This window comes from Ranitomeya imitator, chromosome 3 (assembly GCF_032444005.1).
Source record: "Ranitomeya imitator isolate aRanImi1 chromosome 3, aRanImi1.pri, whole genome shotgun sequence".
In the NCBI taxonomy this organism is placed as follows: Eukaryota; Metazoa; Chordata; class Amphibia; order Anura; family Dendrobatidae; genus Ranitomeya; species Ranitomeya imitator.
Genome location: NC_091284.1, coordinates 119,223,623 through 119,239,226, shown reverse-complemented (window position 1 = coordinate 119,239,226; position 15,604 = coordinate 119,223,623).

The following is a 15,604-nucleotide window of genomic DNA, read 5'->3' as shown; positions in this document are numbered from 1 at the left end:
AAGTAATGTGTTGTGCAAGCGGTGCTTTAGCTAACTGTGTTATTTCCTGCATAGACGAGCCCTGGCTGGAAGTGATGGCGGTCTGTGCTGGATGAAGATGAAAAGCAAAGATGAAGGACTTCATCTAGAGACGTCACTGGTGAGTCAGTGTGTTACCTGTACGCTTACACTATACACTGTATACTATATACATCGGTCCTCTGTACAATGTCACAAGTGATCACTGTAGTATTTGTTCCTTTTATGTGGTATTATTGGTCACCATGTGCTGGTAATATGTGATCTGGACATGGTGCTGTGGTATTTGTCCCTTGTATGTGATATTATTCAGTCACTGTGGTGGTAATATGGTGTCTGGTCATGGTGCGGCGGTATTTGTCCCTTGTATATGATATTATTGGTCATTTTTAAAATTGAAAAATAAATTGAAAAATACCTAACTTGTAGTGGATATTTTATCAAATGATTAATAGGATAGAGTAGCGTAGACCTCGGCCAAAAGAGTGTACCTTGTCGTGGTGGCGGCTTAAAAAATCTTTTGGCTAAAACAAAAGCTCTTGGCTATATGTGTGATCTGGTGATGGGAACTGTTAATGTGTGATTGGTGAGAAGTGGAGTCTTTCCAAGAGAGAGCGGTGGGGCTGTGGCCAGTTCGAGGGGTGGAGGTGAGGCTGGGGTGGAGCCTGGGCGGAGTCTCGGAGGGCCCTGAAAATTTTGCCAGTATGGTGCCCCGAAATTCCTAGTGGCAGCCCTGATAAACAGTATATGTTGCAATAAACCTGTAGAGGGAATTTACACTTATGGTAGTAGAGTCAAGAGAAATAAATGTGCACAGCTCTAGGTGTGTGAAAAAGTGTTTGCCCCCTTCCCGATTTCCTATTCTTTTGCATGTTTGTCACACTTAAATGTTTCAGATCACCAAACAAATTTAAATATTAGATAAAGATAACACAAGTAAACGCAAAATGCATTTTTTAAATTAAGGTCTTTATTATTAAGGGGAAAAAAATTCAAAATCTACATGGCCCTGTGTGAAAAAGTGATTGCCCCTGTCCCCCTTAAAACATAAGTTAACTGTGGTTAATCACATCCTTAGGAAGTTAAGATCAAATTCCCTAGCCTCACCTAAGCTGGACTACTGCCATACTTGTTCTCAATCAAGAAATCACTTAAATAGGATCTGCCTAACAAAGTGAAGTAGACAAAAGATGCTCAAAAGTTAGATATCAAGCCGCGATCCAAAGAAATTCTGAAACAAATGAGAAACAAAGTAACTGAGATCTATCAGTCTGGAAAAAGTTTTAAAGGCATTTCTAAAGCTTTGGGACGCCAGCGAACCACAGTGAGAGTCAGTACCATCTTTATGCTGATGACAGACAACTATACACATCATCCCCTGACCTTACCCCCGCTGTACTACAGAACGCCACTGACTGTCTGTCTGCAGGCTCCAACATCATGTCCACTCTCTATCTGAAACTCAACCTCTCCAAAACTGAACTCCTTCTGCTCCTGCCATCTACTAACCTCCCTAAATCTGACATTTCCCTCTCCGTGGGTGGCACCATAATAACACCGCGGCAGCAGGCACGCTGTCTGGGTGTTATGTTTGACTCCGATCTCTCCTTCACCTCCCATATACAATCTCTTGCCCTCTCGTGCGGCTTACACCTAAAGAACATCTCTAGAATCCGCCCGTTTCTCATGGAAACAACAAAAACCCTCACTGTTGCCTTGATCCACTCCCGCCTGGACTACTGCAATGCTCTATTAATTGGCCTCCCCCTTACTCAACTTTTTTGTCTCCAGTCTATCTTTAATGCAGCAGCCAGGGTTGTCCATCTAGCTAATCGTTACTCGGACGCATCCGTTCTTCACCAGTCATTACACTGGCCGCCCATTCATTACAGGACACAATTCAAAGTACTTATTCTCACCCATAAAGCTCTCCACAGTGCGGCAACCCAATACATCTCGTCCCTCATTTCGGTCTATCTTCCTAACCACCCACTGCGCTCTGCAAATGACTTTCGACTAACCTCTGCACTAATCCGTACCTCCCACTCCCAACTCCAAGACTTCTCCTGTGCTGCGCCAATCCTCTGGTATGCTCTACCCCAAGATATTAGGACCATCCACAATTTGTATAGTTTTAGGAGCTCCCTCAAAACACATTTGTTCAGAGCGCGCCTACCACGTTCAGTAATCAAAGTCATTTTATGTTTGTGTGTGTAGCCCATTTACTATCTCCATCTATCCCCCACCACCTGAAGATGGCTGGACCATCATTGTAAATACATCATTGTAAATACACACCTGTACTTTGTATCTCCCGGACCTCATTATAGATTGTACACTCTCACGAGCAGGGTCGTCTTATTTTGCTTTAATTATTGTATTGTTAACGTTGTTACTCATGACTGTTATTATTATTATTATCTACAAATGACAAAAACAATAAGCAATGGTGAACCTTCCAAGGAGAGGCCGGATGACCAAAATTACAAGAATAGCACAGCAACAACTCATCCAAGAGGTCACAAAAGACCCCACAACAACATCCAAAGAACCACAGGCCTCACTTGCCTCAGTTAAGGTCTGTGTTCATGACTTCACCACAAGAAAGAGACTGGGCAAAAATGGTCTGCATGGCAGAGTTCCAAGATGAAACCACTGCTGAGCAATAAGAACATTAAGGCTGGTCTCAGTTTTGCCAGACAACATCTGGATGCTCCCCAAGACTTTTTTGACACTACTCTGTGGACTGATGAGACAAAAGTTTAACTTTTTGAAAGGTGTATATCCCATTACATCTGGTGTAGAAGTAACACAAACATTTCAGAAAATGAACATCATACTAACAGTAAAATATGTTGGTGGTAGTGTGATGATCTGGGCCTGTTTTGCTGCTTCAGGACCTAGAAGACTTGATGTGGTAAGTGGAACCATGAATTCTGCTGTCTAGCACAAAATCCTGAAGAAGAATGTCCGGCCATCTGTTTGTCACCTCAAGCTGAAGAGCACCTGGGTTATGCAGCAGGAAAATCATATGGAATGAAATAATAATAATAATCTTTATTTTTATATAGCGCTAACATATTCCGCAGCGCTTTACAGTTTGCACACATTATGAAATAGAGACATATAGGGCATTAACACATATTATATAACATGGATCAACCCAAAGCATGTAAAGTTAATCCAGAATAAAAGAGAAAAAGAAAAAACATGCTAGAATGGGAATACACCTGGGATAGACAAAATATTTAGTGATCAAAATAGACAGAGCAAACACAAACTTATTGAAAACAATTAAAATCCCAAAAGTTGGGAATCACAATCACAATCTATGACCTGCTTACAATAAAGCAAAAAGTCACAAACGTCCAGTACCTATTTGGGACAGTACAAAATATGTCAAAAGGTATAGCCTAAAGTGCCTAGCAATATTGAAGGAAAATATATTTTACAATACAACCATGTGCATATAAAAGATATCAATTGTAAATATAATTTTTAAGAGCACCTGTGTACAAGTGTATACCAGACACACAAAGTGTAAATGCAAAATCGAATAATCCTATGTAAACATACATGATAATGCCGAAAAGGTCTATAAGCCACAATTGAAATCACAAAAGACATGTATACTACCAGCGCTATGTGACAGACAACCCTAAAGGTACAGCAAATACTGGACTGTCCACGAAAGATAAAAGAGGCAAAGGAAATGGAAAAAGAGGCCCTACACGTATCGCCACCAATTTGTGGCTTCCTCAAGGCCCTGAAAATTCAACATAGCACCCGACATCTCTTTCAGCCAAATTTCTGTTCCAAAATTGAAATATTACACCTTCCACTCCAAGCTCTGCCGCTTTCCCAAACAGAACTTTTTCACTACATGTGCTCATAAGAAAGTGGGTAACAAACTGTGGGATCGACTTTTTGTTGTTACCTCTTGCAAAAGTTAAAAAATTGTGGCTAGAGCAATAATTTAGAGGTAAAATTTTATTTATTTTTTTTCATTTCACTTTGCATTAATTCTTGTGAAGCACCTGAAGTGTTAAAAAACAGTTTTAAAGTACTGGAGGGGTTCAGTTTTTAAAAAGGTATCACTTTTGGGGAGCATGCAATATTTAGGCTCCTCAAAGTCTATTTAAATCTGAATAGGTCTTTTAACTCTTCTACCATCCTAACAAAATAAAATGACGTTTGGAAAATGATGCAGATGTAAAGTAACACATGGGAAATGTTATTTATTAATTATTTTGGGCAGCATAAGGTTATAAAGATTGAAAGTTTGAAATTTGCGATTTTTAAAAAAGAGATAAAATTCACCAAAATTGTGATATTTTCTGAAATAAAGCAAGTCATATCAAACAAATTTTACCACTATCATGAAGTTCAATGTGTCACGAAAAAACAGTCTCAGAATCACTGCAATATGTTGAAGCGTTCCAGAGTTATTACCACTTAACCCCTTTACTCCCAAGGGTGGTTTGCACGTTAATGACCGGGCCAATTTTTACATTTCTGACCATTGTCCCTTTATGAGGTTATAACTCTGGAACACTTTAATGAATCCTGGTGATTCTGACATTGTTTTCTCATGACATATTGTACTTCATGATAGTGGTAAAATTTCTTTGATATTACCTGTGTTTATTTGTGAAAAAAATGGAAATTTGGCAAAAATTTTGAAAATTTCGCAATTTTCCAAATTTGAATTTTTATGCAGAGATATGTCACACAAAATACTTAATAAGTAACATTTACCACATGTCTACTTTACATCAGCACAATTTTGGAACCAAAATTTTTTTTGTTAGGGAGTTATAAGGGTTAAAAGTTGACCAGCAATTTCTCATTTTTACAACACCATTTTTTTTAGGGACCACATCACATTTGAAGTCATTTTGAGTGGTCTATATGATTGACACTATATGTGACACCATTCTAAAAACTGCACCCCTCAAGGTGCTCAAAACCACATTCACGACGTTTATTAACCCTTCAGGTGTTTCACAGGAATTTTTGGAATGTTTAAAAAAATGAACATTTAACTTTTTTTCACAAAAAATTTACTTCAGCTCCAATTTGTTTTATTTTACCAAGGGTAACAGGAGAAATTGGATGCCAAAAGTTGTTGTACAATTTATCCTGATTACGCCGATACACCATATGTGGGGGTAAACTACTGTTTGGGCGCATGGTAGAGCTCGGAAGGGAAGTAGTGCCATTTGACTTTTTCAATGCAAAATTGACTGGAATTGAGATAGGACGCCATTTGGAGAGCCCCTGATGTGCCTAAACAGTGGAAACCCCCAATTCTAACTGAAACCCTAACCCAAACACACCCCTAACTCTAATCCCAACCACACCCCTAACCCCAACCACACCCCTAACCCCAACACACCCCTAACCCTAATCCCAACCCTAACCACACCCCAACCCTAATCCCAACCCTAACCCTGACACACCCCTAACCAAAATCCCAACCATAAATGTGATCCAAACCCTAACCCTAGCCCCAACCCTAACCCTAGCCCTAACCCTAGCACTAACCATAGCCCTAGCCCTAACCCTAATGGGAAAATGGAAATACATTTTTTTAATTTTTCCCTAACTAAGGGGGTGATGAAGGGGAGTTTGATTTACTATTTATAGCGGGTTTTTATCGGATTTTTATGACTGGCAGCTGTCACACACTAAAAGACGCTTTTTATTGCAAAAAATATTTTTTGCGTTACTACATTTTGAGAGCTATAATTTTTCCATATTTTGGTCCACAGAGTCATGTGAGGTCTTTTTTTTTGCAGGACGAGTTGGAGGACTATAACTTTTTTATTTTTTCGCTGATGATGCTGAATGGTGGCTCGTTTTTTGCGGGACAAGATGACATTTTCAGCGGTACCATGGTTATTTATATCCGTCTTTTTGATCGTGTGTTATTCCACTTTTTGTTCGGCGGTATGATAATAAAGCGTTGTTTTTTGCCTCATTTTTTTTTTTTTACGGTGTTCACTGAAGCGGTTAACTAGTTTTATAGGTCGGGTCGTTATGGATGCAGCGATACTAAATATGTGTACTTTTATTGTTTTTTATTATTTAAATAAAGAAATGTATTTATGGGAACAATATATATATATGTGTTTTTTTTATTTAGGAATTTTTTTTAATTTTTTTTTACACATCTGAAATTTTTTTTTTACACTATAACATTGCAAGGGGGGGGGGCATCATGTTATAGTGTAAGATCGCTGATCTGACACTTTGCAGAGCACTGTGTCAGATCAGCGATCTGACGTGCACTGCAGAGAAGCTTCTCGGCACCTGCTCTGAGCAGGCGCTGGTAAGCCACCTCCCTGCAGGACCCGATGCAGCCCCATGGCCATTTTGAATCCGGGGCCTGCAGGGAGATGCTCGGTACAACGCGAGCACATCGCGTTGTATCGAGGGTCTCAGGGAAGCCCGCAGGGAGCCCCCTGTTGTGAATTCTGTGGCTGAGTTCACTTCTGTGGTCACAAGTGGTATTGCAGTCTCTGGGCTTCCTCCCTCAGGTGTTTTGGTGAGCTCGTTGGCTGCCTTGCTATTTAGCTCCACCTGAGTCTGTCTTCCTTGCTCCTTGTCAATGTTCCAGTGTTGGATCTGAGCTACTGCATCTTTCCTTGGGCCTGCTGCTCTGCTAGATAAGTGCTTCTAGTTTGTTTTCTGTTTTTTCTGTCCAGCTTGTTATTATCTTTTGCTGGAAGCTCTGAGAAGCAAAGGGGTGCACCGCCGTGCTGTTAGTTCGGCACGGTGGGTCTTTTTGCCCCTTTGCGTGGTTTTCGTTTTAGGGTTTTTTGTAGACTGCATAGTTCTCTTTGCTATCCTCGCTCTGTCTAGAATATCGGGCCTCACTTTGCTGAATCTATTTCATTCCTACGTTTGTCTTTTCATCTTGCTAACAGTCATTATGTGTGGGGGCTGCCTATTCCTTTGGGGTATTTCTCTGAGGTAAGTCAGGCTTGTATTTCTATCTTCAGGCTAGTCAGCTCCTCAGGCAGTGCCGAGTTGCATAGGTAGTGGATAGGCGCAATCCACTGCTGCTTCCAGTTGTGTGAGGATAGATCAGGTACTGCAGTCTACAGAGATTCCACGTCTCAGAGCTCGTCCTATTGTTTTGGGTTATTGCCAGATCTCTGTATGTGCGCTGATTACTGCACGCTGTGTTGCCTGATTGCCAGCCATAACAGTACAAGGAGCCATTCAATGATTTCCAATAGAGGGAAAAAAGAAATCCTGACATCATTTTTTTTTTCTTAGCTCTGTCTTCAGTCTTTTTTTTCCCCTAGACATTAGAGTGCTTCAGGACACAGCTGTGGACATGGATATTCAGGCTCTGTGCTCCTCAATGGATAATCTCGTTGTAAATGTACAAAAGATTCAAGATACTATTGATCAGAAATCGATGCTAGAACCAAGAATTCCGATTCCTGATTTGTTTTTTGGTGACAGAACTAAGTTCCTGAGCTTCAGAAATAATTGTAAGCTATTTTTGGCCTTGAAACCTCATTCTTCTGGTAATCCTATTCAACAGGTTTTGATTATTATTTCTTTTTTGCGCGGCGACCCACAGGACTGGGCGTTTTCTCTTGCACCAGGAGATTCTGCATTGAGTAATGTTGATGCATTTTTCCAGGCGCTGGGATTGCTTTACGATGAGCCTAATTCAGTGGATCAAGCTGAGAAAAATCTGCTGGCTTTATGCCAGGGTCAGGATGATGTAGAAGTATATTGTCAGAAATTTAGAAAATGGTCAGTACTCACTCTGTGGAATGAATCTGCACTAGCGGCTTTGTTCAGAAAGGGTCTCTCTGAAGCTCTTAAGGATGTAATGGTGGGATTTCCTATGCCTGCTGGTTTGAATGAGTCTATGTCCTTGGCCATTCAGATCGGTCGTCGCTTGCGCGAGCGTAAATCTGTGCACCATCTGGCGGTATTGTCTGAGAGTAAACCTGAGCCTATGCAGTGCGACAGGACTATGACTAAAGTAGAACGGCACGAACACAGACGTCTGAACAGACTGTGTTTCTATTGTGGTGATTCTACTCATGCTATTTCTAATTGTCCTAAACGCACTAGGCGGTTCGATAGCTCTGCCGTTATTGGTACTGTACAGTCCAAATTCCTTTTGTCCATTACCTTAATGTGCTCTTTGTCATCATATTCTGTCATGGCGTTTGTGGATTCAGGCGCTGCCCTGAATCTGATGGATTTGGATTATGCTAAACGTTGTGGATTTTTCTTGGAGCCTTTGCGGTGTCCTATTCCGTTGAGAGGAATTGATGCTACACCTCTGGCCAAGAATAAGCCTCAGTACTGGGCCCAGCTGACCATGTGCATGGCTCCTGCACATCAGGAAGTTATTCGCTTTTTGGTACTGCATAATTTGCATGATGTGGTCGTGTTGGGGTTGCCATGGCTACAAACCCATAATCCAGTATTGGATTGGAACTCTATGTCGGTAACCAGCTGGGGTTGTCAGGGAGTACATGGTGATGTTCCATTTTTGTCTATTTCGTCATCCATTCCTTCTGACATCCCAGAGTTCTTGTCGGACTTTCAGGATGTATTTGAAGAGTCCAAGTCTGATGCCCTTCCTCCGCATAGGAATTGTGATTGTGCTATCGATTTGATTCCTGGTAGTAAATTCCCTAAGGGTCGTTTATTTAATTTGTCCGTACCTGAACACACCGCTATGCGCAGTTATGTGAAGGAGTCCCTGGAGAAGGGACATATTCGCCCATCGTCGTCACCATTGGGAGCAGGGTTCTTTTTTGTAGCCAAGAAGGATGGTTCGCTAAGACCGTGTATTGATTACCGCCTTCTTAATAAGATCACTGTTAAGTTTCAGTATCCCTTGCCATTGATTTCTGACTTGTTTGCTCGGATTAAGGGGGCTAGTTGGTTTACTAAGATTGATCTTCGTGGTGCGTATAATCTGGTGAGAATCAGGCAGGGAGATGAATGGAAAACGGCATTTAATACGCCCGAGGGTCATTTTGAGTATCTGGTGATGCCGTTCGGACTTGCCAATGCTCCATCTGTTTTTCAGTCTTTTATGCATGACATTTTCCGTGAGTATCTGGATAAATTCTTGATTGTTTACTTGGATGACATTTTGATCTTCTCAGATGATTGGGAGTCTCATGTGAAGCAAGTCAGAATGGTTTTCCAGGTACTGCGTGCTAATTCCTTGTTCGTGAAGGGATCAAAGTGTCTCTTCGGTGTGCAGAAAGTTTCATTTTTGGGGTTCATCTTTTCCCCTTCTACTATCGAGATGGATCCGGTTAAGGTTCAGGCCATCCAGGATTGGACTCAGCCGACATCTCTAAAGAGTTTGCAGAAATTCCTGGGCTTTGCTAATTTTTATCGTCGCTTCATCTGTAATTTTTCTAGCATTGCCAGACCATTGACCGATTTGACCAAGAAGGGTGCTGATTTGGTTAATTGGTCTTCTGCTGCCGTGGAAGCTTTTCAGGAGTTGAAGCGTCGTTTTTGCTGTGCCCCTGTGTTGTGTCAACCTGATGTTTCTCTTCCGTTCCAGGTCGAGGTTGATGCTTCTGAGATTGGTGCAGGGGCGGTTTTGTCACAGAGAGGTTCTGGTTGCTCAGTGTTCAAACCATGTGCTTTCTTTTCCAGGAAATTTTCTGCTGCTGAGCGTAATTATGATGTGGGCAACCGAGAGTTGCTGGCCATGAAGTGGGCATTCGAGGAGTGGCGTCATTGGCTTGAGGGTGCTAAGCATCGCGTGGTGGTTTTGACTGATCATAAGAACCTTACTTATCTTGAGTATGCCAAGCGCTTGAATCCTAGACAGGCCCGTTGGTCGTTGTTTTTTGCTCGTTTTGATTTTGTGATTTCATACCTTCCGGGCTCTAAAAATGTGAAGGCGGATGCTCTGTCTAGGAGTTTTGTGCCCGACTCTCCGGGGTTATCTGAGCCGGCGAGTATCCTCAAGGAAGGAGTCATTGTGTCTGCCATCTCCCCTGATTTGCGGAGAGTGTTGCAGAAATTTCAGGCTAATAAACCTGATCGTTGTCCGGCCGAGAAACTGTTCGTCCCTGATAGGTGGACTAGTAAAGTTATCTCTGAACTTCATTGTTCGGTGCTGGCCGGTCATCCAGGAATCTTTGGTACCAGGGAGTTGGTTGCTAGATCCTTCTGGTGGCCATCTCTGTCACGGGATGTGCGTGCTTTTGTGCAGTCCTGTGGAATTTGTGCTAGGGCTAAGCCCTGCTGTTCACGTGCCAGTGGGTTGCTTTTGCCCTTGCCGGTCCCGAAGAGGCCTTGGACACATATTTCGATGGATTTCATTTCTGACCTTCCCGTTTCTCAAAAGATGTCTGTCATTTGGGTGGTCTGTGATCGCTTTTCTAAAATGGTCCATCTGGTGCCCTTGGTTAAATTGCCTTCCTCCTCTGATTTGGTGCCTTTGTTCTTCCAGCATGTGGTTCGTTTACATGGCATTCCTGAGAATATTGTTTCTGACAGAGGTTCCCAGTTTGTCTCGAGGTTCTGGCGAGCCTTTTGTGGTAGGATGGGCATTGACCTATCTTTTTCCTCGGCCTTCCATCCTCAGACTAATGGCCAGACCGAACGAACCAATCAGACCTTGGAAACATATCTGAGATGTTTTGTTTCCGCTGACCAGGATGATTGGGTGTCATTTTTGCCGTTGGCTGAGTTCGCCCTTAATAATCGGGCCAGCTCGGCTACCTTGGTCTCTCCATTTTTCTGCAATTCTGGGTTCCATCCTCGTTTCTCTTCAGGACAGGTTGAGTCTTCGGACTGTCCTGGTGTGGATAATGTGGTGGACAGGTTGCAGCAGATCTGGACTCAGGTAGTGGACAATTTGACCTTGTCCCAGGAGAAGGCTCAGCTTTTCGCTAATCGCAGACGCCGTGTGGGACCCCGACTTCGTGTTGGGGATCTGGTTTGGTTATCTTCTCGTCATATACCTATGAAGGTTTCCTCTCCTAAATTTAAACCTCGTTTTATTGGTCCGTATAGGATTTCTGAGATTCTCAATCCGGTGTCTTTTCGTCTGACCCTCCCAGACTCCTTTTCCATACATAATGTATTCCATAGGTCGTTGTTGAGGAGATACGTGGCACCTATGGTTCCATCTGTCGAGCCTCCTGCCCCTGTTTTGGTGGAGGGGGAATTGGAGTATATTGTGGAGAAGATTTTGGATTCTCGTGTCTCTAGACGGAAACTCCAGTATCTGGTCAAATGGAAGGGTTATGCTCAGGAAGATAATTCCTGGGTTTTTGCCTCTGATGTCCATGCCCCAGATCTTGTTCGTGCCTTTCATGTGGCTCATCCTGGTCGGCCTGGGGGTTCTGGTGAGGGTTCGGTGACCCCTCCTCAAGGGGGGGGTACTGTTGTGAATTCTGTGGCTGAGTTCACTTCTGTGGTCACAAGTGGTATTGCAGTCTCTGGGCTTCCTCCCTCAGGTGTTTTGGTGAGCTCGTTGGCTGCCTTGCTATTTAGCTCCACCTGAGTCTGTCTTCCTTGCTCCTTGTCAATGTTCCAGTGTTGGATCTGAGCTACTGCATCTTTCCTTGGGCCTGCTGCTCTGCTAGATAAGTGCTTCTAGTTTGTTTTCTGTTTTTTCTGTCCAGCTTGTTATTATCTTTTGCTGGAAGCTCTGAGAAGCAAAGGGGTGCACCGCCGTGCTGTTAGTTCGGCACGGTGGGTCTTTTTGCCCCTTTGCGTGGTTTTCGTTTTAGGGTTTTTTGTAGACTGCATAGTTCTCTTTGCTATCCTCGCTCTGTCTAGAATATCGGGCCTCACTTTGCTGAATCTATTTCATTCCTACGTTTGTCTTTTCATCTTGCTAACAGTCATTATGTGTGGGGGCTGCCTATTCCTTTGGGGTATTTCTCTGAGGTAAGTCAGGCTTGTATTTCTATCTTCAGGCTAGTCAGCTCCTCAGGCAGTGCCGAGTTGCATAGGTAGTGGATAGGCGCAATCCACTGCTGCTTCCAGTTGTGTGAGGATAGATCAGGTACTGCAGTCTACAGAGATTCCACGTCTCAGAGCTCGTCCTATTGTTTTGGGTTATTGCCAGATCTCTGTATGTGCGCTGATTACTGCACGCTGTGTTGCCTGATTGCCAGCCATAACAGCCCCCTCCCTGGGCGATGCTTCCCTTTGCCCTGGAACACTGTGATCATGTTTGATCGCAGTGTTTTGGGGGTTAATGTGCCAGGAGTGGTCACAGACCGCTCCTGGCACATAGTGCCAGATGTCAGCTGCGATAGCCAGCTGGCACCCGTCCGCGATCGGCCGCACTCCCCCCGTGAGCGCAGCCGATCGCTATGACGTACTATCCCGTCGGTAGGCATACAGGCCCACCCCACCTCGACGGCATAGTACGTCACATGTCAGAAAGGGGTTAAAGTGACGCTGGTGAGATTTCTAAAATTTGGCCTGGTCATTAAGGTCAGAATGAGCTCTGTCACGGTTTATAACCCAGTCTTAACTTTGTATTACAACCATGGCAAATTTGGCCTATCTCAGTTTAAAAAGCAGTGGGGTTTACGTAAACACATCCTAAAACTATGTATTCTTGTCCAGTTTTGGTGTTTCCATGGGCGGTTCGGGGGGCAGGACTTAAAGAGGTATGCCCATCTCCAAGATCCTATCCCATTATGTAGCAGGTGTAATAATATTAGCAAATACTTCCAATTATAAATGATAGTTCTGACTAGCTATGTCGCTTACCTTATATGCAGGGCGTTGCAGTAGCTTAGGCGTTCATGGCTACAACCACTCATTCAGTGACAGTTAATTAGTTAGTTGTTAGTGGTCATAACCATAGATACATAATCTACTACAATGCACTGCACATGGGGTAAGCGACATAGCTTATCAGAAGAACTGTACTGCATTTCTAATTGTAGATATTTGCTAATATTATTATGATTCCTAATATGTATTGAGATATGATCTTGTAGATAGTAATACCCCTTTAATTGTCCCTATTTTACCAACCGATATGTTGATACACATAGGATGAGATTCACTCATATCTTATGTATATCTCACTTAATGCTGCTAACACAAGTAGGAGAGTCGCATACAGTGTTCGTAAGTTATTTTAGCCAAGGTTGATAGGAGAAATTATCATTTTCCCCCACAAACTCGTCATAGAATTAGATATCTTTCCCATGGTGCAATAATTATCGAATTATTTGCTTGCTGTAAACACAGATCTGACGTTTGAACAGGCATTCTGATCTGGAAGCAGCAATTGATGTAGCTTACATAAGTGAGCAGACTGATATATTCAGTTTAATGTATCATTTTTTTATTTGAATAATTTAAACCCCTCTTCAGTCTGGGCTTTGGAGTCCAGTCAGTGGTCCTGCGCTCATTGATTACTATCAATAGTAGTCATTCACCGATAGGAGCAAACTGAGCGGTCCTAAGCTCAGAATGAATTAATCTTATTATTAGTGTTTTCAGCTCTCTTAAATAAAAGCAAAAAAAGTACCTGAAACATTTGATGATCAGCAGCAAACATAACTTGTAATGAATCCAGCCACTAACTGTAATCACTGCATTATAGACAGTAAGTATTGGTCTCCGCAGATTACAGAAATTCTAGGGTGGAGACAGGACGTTATACTTTTTGAGCAACCTCTCAGTCTGTCTTAGGCAATGAATAACATGCATGAAATTCCAAATATTAGAAGGGAGTTTTCTGTATGGGTGTGCAAAGGGTGAATGCTATATGTTATCCTTAAAACCTTCCGCCTGCTAAAGCAAAACATACTGAAGAGATTCTCTGGCATTATATAATATTCTGGAATAAAAGCTTCTCAATTTTTGTTTACATTTTATTAGAAGACCAAATTCATAAAACCATGTAGCCCATACCTATAGGGTTGGCAGTATCCAATGAGGTAAGAGCATGCATAGAGCAGATGGAATCTTTCTCTCCTCCCCGTGCTCAGGGCTGCGGTACGATCAGACCATGTTCCTGCACGGTCAGACACAGCCATTACACAGTACACAGCAGGGGCACATTTATAAGATTATCTCGGCACAGGGACATTTTATTTAATCACATCCAATTGTGGAAATTATTATTCCGAGAGATCTAATGATTAAAATGTTGATTAAAATGTATTTTGTTTGGGAAAACCCCTTCACCACCTTGTTTTTTTCTGTTTTTGCATTTTCGTTTTTTTCTCGCCTTCTTCCCAAAGCAATAACTTTTTTTATTTTTTCCGTCACTATGGCCATGTGAGGGCTTGTTTCTTGTGGGACGAGTAGTACATTTGAATGACACCATTGGTTTTACCATATCGTGTACTGTAAAATGGGAAAAAATAATTAAAGCACAGTGAAATTGCAAAAAAAGTGCAATTCCACAATTTTTTTTTGTTTCCTTTTACCATGTTCTCTAAATGCTAAAACTGACCTGCCATTAGGCTTCTCCAGGTCATTATGAAGTCATATATACCAAACATGTATACGTTTTTTTTTATCAAAGAGGTTTAAAAAAAAAGTCGCAATTTTCCAAGACCTATTTTTCATGATCTTGTATGGGGCGAGGGCTTATTTATTTATACCATGTTGGTGTAGATACAATCTTTTGATCGCTCATTATTGCATATTATTGCAATGTTGTGGTAACCAAAAAAATGTAATTCTTACTAGTGATGAGCGAATAGCATTGTTGCTCGGGTCTCCCTGAGCATGCTCGGGTGATCTCCGAGTATTTTGTAGTGCTTGGACATTTAGTTTTCTCCTCAGCTCCATGATTTACGGCTGCTAGCCAGGCTGAATACATGTGGGGAATGCCTGTTTGTTAGGAAATTCTCACATGTATTCTGGCTGTCCAGCAGCCGTAAATCATGCAGCTGTGGGGACGAAAACTAAATGTCTGAGCACTAACAAATACTCAGAGATCACCCGAGCAACAATGCTATTCGCTCATCACTAATTCTTGCATTTTGATTTTTTTTTGTTACGCCATTTACCGATTGGATAACTATTTTAATATACTGATAGATCAGGCGATTCTGAATGCGGCGATAACAAATATGAGTTTTTGGGGGTGATTTTTTTTGTTTTATTTTGAATAGAGAGTGATTTAAACTTTTACAGTTTTTTTAGATTTTTAAAAACTTTTGTTTTGACTTTTTACTGACTTCAATAGTCTCCATGGAAGCCCTGCTATTTGTAGCTAAAATGCTCATCTGCTATGAGCGCCGCCCTGAGCGATACAGCATGACAACCACAGGGGTCTCCTGCAGACCCCAGGTTGTCATGCCAACTCATCAGCGACCTACGGTCATGTGACACCTTGTGCCGATGGGAGGCGTTTGTGATGTGCTTCCAACGCAATCATGTTAAATGCTGCTGTTAGAGATTGACAGCAGCATTTAACATGTTAACAGCCGTGGGTGGCTCACGAGTCCACCCATGGCTGGCAGGGGCACGTGTCAGCTGATGAAATCAGCTGACGTGCTGGAAAAGTTGCGGGCTCATCAATGGAGCATGCATCAAATGGGGAGGTGACCTATGAGGTACGTATACGTCA